Source organism: Lontra canadensis, unplaced genomic scaffold, assembly GCF_010015895.1.
Source record: "Lontra canadensis isolate GAN:19392208 unplaced genomic scaffold, GSC_riverotter_1.0 scaffold30, whole genome shotgun sequence".
Classification (NCBI taxonomy): domain Eukaryota; kingdom Metazoa; phylum Chordata; class Mammalia; order Carnivora; family Mustelidae; genus Lontra; species Lontra canadensis.
Genome location: NW_022631024.1, coordinates 12,195,835 through 12,207,041, shown reverse-complemented (window position 1 = coordinate 12,207,041; position 11,207 = coordinate 12,195,835).

Genomic DNA, 11,207 nt, shown 5'->3' with positions numbered 1-11,207 from the left:
ATCCCTGTGTGCTTATTGCCTACTGAGCCTGCAATCCTGTAGCTGCCATGAGGTTGACCTGCTATTCCCACTCTGTGGGTCCATTGGTTTTCTGGAACATTCCAGAAATGGGAATGTTCCAGAAAACCAATGGACCCACAGAGTGGGATAAATCCTGTCTAAAACTGTTCACTGAGCAAAAGGGAGGCTGGCCAGGATTTGAAGCTAGACTTAATCCCTAAGTCTGTGATAGCCACAGCTCTCGGTCATGGGCATCCCTCCTGTTGAAAGGCAGGAACCCTATTATCTTCTGTCTTGATGGGGTTTTCCAGGAAGGATCTTGAATCACATTTATGATACCAAATTCCTGCTGCTGGCCTCCAAGTACTTGAGGACCCCAATCTCCGTGTGAGGGGCTTTGAAAGTCTTGCTTAAAGTACTGCCTCATCCATTGTCCAGAGACCCCTTTCCCTACACTTCTCTGATGCAGACTCCTTCCTGAAAGCATGGGGAGGGCTTGGGATGTGAGGAGGAAAAGAAATGGCCTGCAGAATGGCCCTTCTCTCTTTTCTTACTATCTTTAGGGTGAAAACTGATACAATCCAGCCTTTGTGAAGGTCTGACATGCCCCAACCCTCCTGTGGTTGTATGGACTCCCTCAAAATCAGAGCAGGTTTGATTCACAAAAAATGCCCCCTCTTCATCGCCATCTTGCCCCTCTCCCAAATCATGCCCACTGACTGAGAACCTGGGCAGTATGGTGTAGGAGACATAACAGTGTCAAACAGACCAGTCCTAACCTTGGACCTTTGGGAAAGTCATTTCAGCCCCCAGAGCCTTACTTTCCTCATCTACAAAACAGAGACAAAAGAAACTCCCTGGCAGGATTGGTAGGGGAGTAAAGAGATGTCCCAAACATCTCAGGTGCCACCAGTCTGAGAACAGATATGTTCCCATCAACATGAATTCCCAGTTAGATTGGCACTAAGTGCCCACCTGCTGTTGCAGGATCATACACACACACACACACACACACACACACACACACACACACACTGTGTAACAAAAAACATATGAGTAGTGTTTTTCCTGTGCACCTGCCATTCTATGTGCATTTAAAAATACTCACTAATTTAATCTTCACAGCAGTCCCTTAAGGCAGATACTATTAACACTCCTATTTTGCAGAGGAGGAAAGGAGGTACAGAATGGTGAAATGGCTGGTCCAAGGTCACAAAGCTGGGAAGCAATGGAGCCAGGAAAAAATCCAGGCAGAACAATTCCAAAGGCCAAGGTCCTGACCACCCTGGCCACCCTGGCTTGATAATGAGTCCGCCAGAGGGTGACCCGCAATGTAAGAACCAGTCCTCTTGTGGTTTCAGCCTCCTCCCCTCCCCTGCACATGCCTACTGCACATCTCCTCTGTTGCCCACCTGTCCAGTGTCCAGGGTGAGGCCCAGGGCACAGAATTCTCAGGAGGCGGGCACTGGTCCAGGGTCTCTGGTGAGGACAGAGAGAATACCAGGCTGCCTTCAACATGGTGGGTGCCCCATTGGTGGAAGCCCCATTTTTGTTGTTTCTGAAATCCCCCAAAAGGAGCTAGGGAGTGTCAGAACTAGGATTTGAACCCTCTAGCCTCTGGCGTACAAGCTCATGTCTTAACCCAGCCTATGGAGAAGGAGAGAGGCTCCCCCTTCTACCAAGACACTAAGTGTTCCTCGCTCCCAGAATGCTGTCCCTACGTCCTTTCCTCACTGAACATACATGTCATTCTCCCACCAAGAGGTGGAGTGGATCACCCACCCACTTTGGATCTGGGTTGGTTTGTAACAGCTTTGACCAACAGAACCTGTCAGAGGGGATGCTTGGCCAGGTCCAGGCCTAGTCTTTAAGAGGACTGGGAGTCTCTGATGGAATGCTCACGCCTGGGAAGCCAGCACCATGCAGGAAGTTGAACGATATAACCTGGCACTGCCATGTTCTGAGGAAGCCCAAAGAGAGCAGAAAGCAATGCCTGCCCACCTCACTGTCCCCAGCATCCCAGCTCAGGTGCCTGACATATGTCATGGACATTTCAGCCCTTGTAGATCCCATACAGAGAAGAGCCAAGACCTCAGACATGTGGTTCCACTAGGGCCATTCCAGCCACCTCCAGCTTGTCAAGCCACCCCAGCTGAGGCCCCAGACATATAGACCAGAGAAGGGCCATATCCTCTGGGCCCTGCCTAAACACTAGTGTCCTCCTGAGTTCCTGAACCATGATCATAATTAAATGGTTGTTTACACCACGAGGTTTTGAGGTGACCAGTTACACAGTGCCAGGTGATCAGAACTATGGGAAAGCAGCATGACCAGCCATGCTCATTGACCTGAGCCCTTGTGGTACAGGAAGCAGAAGCTCAGTGGTTGGAAAAGGGAGGGATAATACCAAGCACATAGTTTCATTTCAGAGCAAATGCCCAGGACTGTTTCCTGGGGTAATAGACAGGACAACTTAATCCAATGTGAGGAATTTACTCAAGTGTAAATCCCTCTTTTCAAGCTTTCCCAGTGAAGGTCTCTCCTTTGTGACCTCCACTCTCCTGAGGCCAGACTTGAGAAGGCCTACTGGCTAAGGGGGTGTTGGTGTAGGTGGTACCTGAGCCTACTTCCCCAGGGTCACTGACACCCCCACTGTTCCTCAGACAAATGCTCAACCCCCAGACCCCGAGGAAGCCTCTCCTCCTTCATAACCACGTTTCCTCAGATACCCAGTGGGGACCTCATGCACCCTCATCCAGGTGTGTGGAACCCCTCTTCCTGCCATGAAGAGAGACAGATTCAAAGATCCAGAGACAGAGAAAGAACCCGACCACAAAGATGTAGAGGCAGAGACACACAAAAAGAGACAGATGGAAAAAGAGACATACAGAGGGGGACAGATACAGAGGGAGGGACAAAAGAGAGTCTGAGAAAGAGAGACAGAGATGGAGAAAGACAGGAAACAGGGAGAAAGAGCGGGAAGAGATAGCAAGAGATGGAAAGGTAGAAGCAGAAACCAAACAAAAGAGGGGATGGAAGCAGTGAGCGAACTCTAGAAGAGAGGAGAGTGAGAAGGTTCTGGAGGCCAAGGGGGAGCTGCTCCATTTCCCCACACACCAGCTTTGCCCTCCTCCCCTCCCTGCCCCCACTACTGGTAGTTCCTGTCCCCCAGCCCTGGCCCCATCTCAGCTCTCCACTGGCTTGTCCCAGCACTTCCTGCACGACTGCCCCAGGTTGGACCTGGCTGGGTCCAAACCTCCTAGTGTTACTCACTTTACCCACAGCACGTCTCCAGACCCCTCAAACCCCAGAGGTATGACCTCATCTCCTGGAGACAGAGGGCTACCCCAAGGAAATCCTAGCAAGCTGCCCTTACCTCTGACTTTCTCTGCCTCATGAAAGCCAGTCCCAGGGCAGGGACTACCCCCCCCCGCCCCCGTCACCCCATCCACCCTCCATGGCTCCAGGGTTAAGTTCCCTGGGGCACAGCAGCTGTGGGCTGGCAGAGATAGAGCCACAGTAAAGGGCAGCAGGGGGTTCTGGTTAGGAGGGTCCAGAAAGCCACTTCCTAGGGTCAGTCTCCACCTCCCCCTTCCCCTCCCTCTAGCCAACGGAGGTGTAAAACCAAGAGGGTCCCCCTGAGCAGGCTCCATAACTCAGCCAGCCAGCGGAGGCCGATATTTAAATCATAGCTTACTTTGCTTTGTGTGAGGGAATTTATTAGCCTACCACATAAATGTTTTATTCATTAGGCTGTGTAAATAATGCATGCCTGTTTCCATGGAGACTTAACCCTTTCACTCCCGGAGCCCTGGCCTGCCCTGGCCTCCCCACCTTTGTATTATCTTGCTACTCCCCTGGTTCTGAATCGGCACAACAATAAGACCACCAACAATACACAATAATAATGATCGTTATTATTACTATCCATCATTTACTAAGTCCTCTAGGAGTCAGACACTGTGCCCAGCTTTTTACCCCCATGGTGTCATTGTCACACATACTGCCATCTCCCCCCGTTACAGATGATAAGACTGGAGCTCAAGTGGGAGGAAATACTTGTCCAGGGTCACACAAGGCAGGTATGGAGCTGGGATTCATACCATATATTAGTGACAACAAAGCCCAGATGTTTAGACTCTATTCTCCTCTTCTCTGTCCAGCCCAGTTCCCCCACTCCTCAATGTGCAGAGAGGCGGCTTAGGGGCGCCTTGTAGGCAGGACTTCTCCCCCTGCTCAGTCTTGCTCTGCCAAAGGCAAGATGAGCTCTCTCTCCGTAGCCCTGTGGAATCCCAGCCTCCCAAGGCTGAAGTTACGGCTGTCAGCCAGATCGACCCCTGAGAATCAATGTGTAAACTAAGATCCACAGTGGCATAGGACTTGTCCAAGGTCATACAGCAAATCCCAGAAGAGCTAGACCTCAAACCCAGGTTCTCTCCTCATGCCCTATGCTGCCTCTTCTAGAAACTTCTGAGGTCTAAAGGGGACAGTGCTTGCACCTCACTTTACAGACAGAAACTCTGAGGCATCGAGGTTGAGAGCCTGGTGCAGGGTCACTAGCAAATTGGCAAGGGGAGCGTGCTGGAAGTCCTGGGAAGGCCCCTTTTTCCACCCAGTCACAACTCACAGCTCTGCTCAGTGAGCGCGCTCATGCCCAGGCCTCCTTTGCCATCTCAGCTGCTTGGGAGGCAGCTTCCAATGGTGCCTGCGTGGCCCCTGATGATTGCAGTGACCAGAGGCCACCAAAGCTCCCATGACCATTGTTGGGGACAGCCTGCTCCCCACCCCCAGCTTTCTGTCTGAAAACAGCAAAATTATATGTGAATCCAGAGCTGCTTGTGAAGAAACAGCCCAACCCACTGGCGTCTGCAAATCACACCCTTAAATGTTGCTGTCCTCGCTTTTCTCCAGCCCAGATGTGGGCTTGAAGTCCTCCTTGATTCACTGAACATGACACTAGAGCCTGGGAACCTGGCCAGGACTGAGGTAAGCCCTTGAGCCTTTCATCTTAACCACTCCTCAAGCAGCCCTAGGAGGGGTACCTGGTTTGTCTCGCTTTCAGAGGAGGAATTTCAGGTTTACAGAGCTGGAGAAACCTGCCTGGGTCACACAGCTGGCAACTGGCAATCCTTGGAGCTTTACCCAGGTTGGAGCATCTGTCTGTTCTCCTTGCCCATCGCCTCACAGATGCAGCCCAGAGAGCGGAACATGGGCTGCTGGTGGGCAGAAAAGACCATTGCATTCTTGGTAGGGAAGTTGTTTTCCTTTTAAGTGTCTTCGGACCTTCTGCCCCAGTCAAGAAGAAAGTCTCTGTCAGGTGCCGACTTGTGGAACGCCACTCAAACCCACAAATCGCTCTTATAAACAGAGATTTCGACCTAGAGTTGGAGCCCTCTGCAGGCTGCAGGAACCAGCTGGAATTTAATAACGCTATTGCATTTTCATTACAGTTATTTTTATGGTTGCCTCTGTTCATAGCAAGTAATCCTGGTTTTCCACTTAATAACAATAAGGGTAATATTATATCTAAGACCTAGATGGGTCTTACAATAGGTCTGGCTTTTAAGCTTTGTATATTTTCACTCATCAAATCACCAGAAGACCTTATGGGGTAGAATCATTGTTATCCCTTATGAAGAGATAAAGAAACCGAGGCGTGGGATGCCAAGTTCTGTTCCCAAGTCGCCCAGCTAGTTAAGTGCCTGGGGTGAATTGAATCTTTCGTAACATAGTGCCTCCCCCAGTAAGGTAAATTTTCCTCTTCAAATACGTTATTTAAAAAGTGAAAGATCCATTTGTAATATGCACTAAGAAAATAATCAAACGCGGAGTCTGTGGATGTGCCAAAAATTGAAAAGGTGTTTACAAACTCAGCACTGAGAGGAGGCTTACAAACGACGTCATCCCCCATAAGCTCCACCCCCTTGGCTTGCAGCCAATGAGAACAAGGCCTAGCTTGGGACTGCCGGCAGGTGGAGCACAGAAGTGGTCAGCTATCCTGAGTCCAATGTATAGGGGGCGAGGGCAGAGTGATGCCTAGCAGGCACCGTCTTGCAGACACCTCCCAGCTCCCCAAACGTAGGTCCTATCCTTGTGCCCATTTTACACGGGAAGGAACTGAAGCACGTAGGCTTAAGCACCACACCCTCTCTCATCAGTCCCCAGGGCACAGAGCCAGGATTTGAAGGTTGGTAGTCTGGTTTCAGAGCCCTGAGCACATGACCGCTGGGCTACATGGCTCAAGTCACCCAGTGGTTGCATCAGCAGAGCCCCTAGAGTCAGCTTGTGCCCGTGGCCATTCCTTTTTTTTTTTTTTTTTTTTTTTTAAGAATTTACTTATTTATTTAACAGAGAGAGAGAGAGAGATCACAAGCAGCCAGAGAGAGAGGGGGAAGCAGGCTCCCCGCTGAGCAGAGTGCTTGATGTGGGGCTCAATCCCAGGACCTGAGATCATGACCCGAACCTAAGGCAGAGCCACCCAGGCGCCCCTGCCTGTGGCCATTCTTCCTCTGGACATGTCCTTCATTCCAGCCAGTGAATTCCCATTCATGCTTCATCTGCTAGGAGTGGACTAAGAGTTTTCAAAGAAAAAGAATTATGCTGCTTTCTTCCTCCCTTGACTGGGAGGAATCAGCTTCATGGGGTCTGTTCATGATTTCTGTCCAACATTTGGTGACCTCAAGTGGCAGGTGCAAGACGAATGGGCCAGTATCAGGACAAGAGTGTGGGGAGCGAGGCACCTAGGAGGCAAAATGTAAGGAAGCTTTCCTTCACCCTCAGGGGCTAATCATGCGTTTGCATGTAACAGTGAGGGTTTCCTTGCATTTCTCACCCTGGGTGCTCACTCTTATGCCCCAGGCATTATCTTGGTGTCTCCAGTGGATCACTTTCATGGGCATGACCCACATTTCCCTGGCATAGTCCCTGTACCTCCACGTGCACACTGGTAGCTCTGGAGTTTTTGGGGGGGGGGCAGTGGTGCAATTTCCTGAGATCACCCATCACACTCTCCTGTTCAGCCCTGCTGAAGTTTGTGTCCCTGCCAAGGGGCTGCCCCTGATGCCAACAATTCTGCAAGCCCTCCTGGCACCAAAGGATCCCAGCATCCCCTGTAACCCTCAGTGAGCTGAAGCCATGCCGGGCTCATGCACATTTGGAAGAAAGAGTCTCTCTGGGCCCACACAACACAGCCAATGGCCCAAGTCACCAGCAGCCCCATGGAACTGGTCCTTCAGCTCCTACCTGGATGTCACATCTCCATAGCTCAGCTGTGAGTCCATGGTGACCACAGGTGACAGATACTCTTGTCACTCACCCTCACCCTATTCATACCAACCTCCACCTTCCCCTTAAGGCCACTGATACAGGCCCAGGACATACAGGCTTCAGACACACCCAAGAGTACTCACCTCACCACCACACACTCACTCAACCATTTACCAAGTGCTGTAGACTCTGTTCTAGGCATAGCAACTCCTGGGGACAAAATGGTACTCTCCCCATTTTATAGAGATAACCCACCAGAAAGGGCCAAGAACTTGTCCCAGGTCAGAGCTCTTAAGTGGTAGAGCTCAGGAGCAATCCAGCCCTGATTCTACTGCATCTATTATTTGTGACTGAGAATGAGAATCAGCCTGACCCCAGGTTCCCTTAATCAGTTGGTCTTCTCAGTGATGCAAAGCCATGCTCTTCTCTCCAGGGAGTGTGAGAATCCCCAAGCCCTCTGAGCCAGCAGAATCCAGGAACTCCCAGAATTCTGTGCAATTGCCAACCTCCTCTTCAAATCTTGGGGCATGCACACCCCCACCAGTTCCTCCTTCCGCCCCAACAGCCTCTACCCACCACTACATTTCCCCACCAGCTCAATTCTAGTTTCTGACTCAAGTCTTCAGCTCCTTAAATGATTCAGGAAAATCAGCCCATAGGGGACCAAACACCTCCCAGACCCCCAGAGAGGGCCACAGTCGCACCTCTCAACCCTGCTTCACAATCCTTGCTCTGCTGTCCCATTGTGCTGCGGGGACTTAACAAATTTGGCCCCATGTAGTCTTTGGACCAACCTTGATCATGGTAGGAAGCAAATCTGGGGGCCCAAAGTATCAGATCACCTTATAACTATCAATGAAGTCTCAGTGGGAAGGTCCATCCTGAAGCCTTCCTGGCCCACTATGTCAGCCCTACAGATGTGACCAGTCCCCATCTGTGTTTCTCTGCCCAGTACTTCAGCTTTCTGCTGGGCATGGCACACTTTTCCTCTCCCTGGTGAGCCCAGGAGTTCTGGCTCTGACTCTGCCTCCTTATCTCATTCCCAGGAGGTACTTAATAAACATTTGCTGAAGTGAGAGGAAGGGAACTGGGTGAAGGAAGATTAAGGCACCTGTCCTGGCTCAGTGCCCTCTCCATCCCAAAGCTAGACAGTATCTCATCGCTTGGAGCAAACCTGTTTATTGGCCCCTGGTAGCACCCTCGGAGCTCACCTAACCATCACCTAATAGCTGTCTCACACCATCTCACCCACCTGGAAATTGCCATTAGTGGGAAATCCATTCTCCTCAAATGAACTTGTGCTTCTTTCAACCTAGAATACTTGGCCCAATCTTCCTTCTCCATTTGTCTGGCTCTTTCTTAATCCCTTACATCTCTGCTTAAATTCCTTGAACCCACCCACAATCAAAATCTGGCCTTCCTATTATATGTTTTGATAGCTCCTTGAAAAAAAATATACATATATACACACACACACATATATATATTATATGTATTGTATGTATGTATATATATACATATACACATATGTGTGTGTGTGTGTGTATATATATACATATATATATATATATATATATATATATATTAGCTATCACTGTTTACCAGTGGTTCCTGGAGTGCTTGTTTGATTAATGACTTACTCTGTGAGGTTACCTCCATACCAGTTGCAATCCCTGGCATGTAGTAGGCCTATGGGAAATATTTGATGAATGAATGAGTGAAGAGCTGCCCATAAGACCTCAGCCCTAAAAACAGTGTCTGAATAGCTATACCCTAAAGTCAACACAAGAGGCACCACCAGAAATATTTACGCCAAGATCTTGGGTAAGGCCAGCACCTATGGGACAGCTTTTCCAAGCCAGAAGGAGCAGCTTTGTCCCAGCCCTGGAACTCACAGTTCTGACCACTCCTGAGATGGCCTCACTGCTGGGATGGTTCTTGGGGTCGTGGTCACCCGCTTGCATTCCTAATTGCTAACTCAGGTACTATGTAGACCCAACTCTTATTCCCAAGGTGTCAAAGTTACCCTCTGTACTTGCTTCCCAGTTCCCTCCTTCTGACTACTACTCTTAGTCCTCAGTAAGACATTGCCAGGGTCTCAGGGATTCCCTTAAGAGGTGTCATGCCTCAAATTGTGTCCCTCAAAAAGATATATTGAAGTGTTAACACCTGGTGCTTGTGAATATGGCATTATTTGGAAATAGAGCATATGCAGATGTAATCAAGTTAAAATGAATGATACTGGACTGGGGTGGACCCTTAATCCAATTTGAGCCTCATCCTTACAAGAAGAGGAGAGAAATTGACACAGGAGGACAGAGGCAGAGAGAGGAGAGACACAACAGCAAGCCAAAGGGTGTCAAATACTGCTAGCAGATTCCAGAAGCTGCAAGAGGCAGGAAGGATTCTTTCTTGCAGCCCATAAAAGGAGCATGGCCCTCAGGGGCACCTGGGTGGTTCAGTGGGTTAAGCCTCTGCCTTTGGCTCAGGTCACAATCTCATGGTCCTTGATTTCAGACTTCAGAGTGGTGAAAGGATAAATTTCTTTTGTTTTAAGCCATCAAATTTGTGGTGCTTTGTTAGTTTTGCCCCAGGAAACTAATGCAGATGACTTCCTGTCCCTGTGGGTCACAGGCCAGGAGCTGCCATGGAGAAAGGCCTTGTTCTTAGCCAGAGCCAGGCATGCATGCCCCTGGGTGCAGAGCTGCTCAGGAAACGTTTTCTCACAGTAGTACATCAGGGAATGGCCTGAGGTCAGCACGTCTCTGAGCTGTAACATGCTATGAGCCTGTCTCTCCAGAGACCACACCATCTAGATGCGACACCAGCTGCATGCCACCCCCACAACCACCACCAGCAGCCTCTTTGCTCAGCATCTCACAGAAGACTTCAGCTCTTGGGCCAAGCTACCAGCTACAAAAAGCAGAGAAATTCTCAAGAGGTGTTTCTGGGAATGGAAGGGGCAGGACTTAAGTTTGGTACAAAGGGATGAATTTCAATATTATCAGCAACGCTTACTGAACATGTACTCTGAACATCAATCTATTGAACATCTACACTTTGCATGCACTATCCGAGTTCCTCCTCTCGTGGGTATTGATCGTCATCCCCTCTCTATACTTGAGCAGACAGTGGCTCGGAAGACTTTGGCTCAAGTTCCCAAGTTGATTGTGATAGAATCAGAATTCAGATCATGTTGAATTGACTTCTCTGGGATAAGAAGGATACCATAAGGAGACTTTGGTCTTGTACATCATGAATACACATGAACTGAGATAGGTCAGTAACTCAGGACAAGAGGTCATCCTCAGAGATGAGCTCAGAAGGGCATGGCATGGACCAGCAGTGGGGCTGCCTGCATCAGAGCCTGCTGTCTCCAGACTCCCAGCTGTTCCTGAGGCTCCACCCTGCCCAGGCCTAAGCCAGTAAGTGGCTGACCCAGTGGCATACCTAGGCCTTCATACCTAGGGTAGTGTTAGGAAGCCATGACTTTTTCATGAATCTCATGCTCCACCCCATTAAATATATACCCATGAGCTTCAAACTGAAGTCTCCAGGTCTCTCCCTGACATCCCAGTTTGCCATGTTGGGCTCCTTCTGGAGTCTCGGGCTGGCATCTGCCTGGTTTTCCATAGCCAAATACCCCTGGTCTATGCCTGAGACCACTCCACTCCTGGCATCTGCCCAGGCCACTCTGGTCTTTGTAGTAGACTATCTATAAATTTGAACATAGCAGACAAATCTAGACATGTCTGTCCAGCTCACAATTCCTTACTCTAAAGTTGCCTTCCAGGGACGGGCCTGGGAGCCATGTTCAAGACACAGTAGAGTAGGGGCACCTGGGTGGCTCAGTGGGTTAAGCGTCTCCCTTTGGCTCAGGTCACAATCCCATGGTCCTGGGATAGAGCCCCACATCAGGCCCTCTGCTCAGCAGGGAGCCT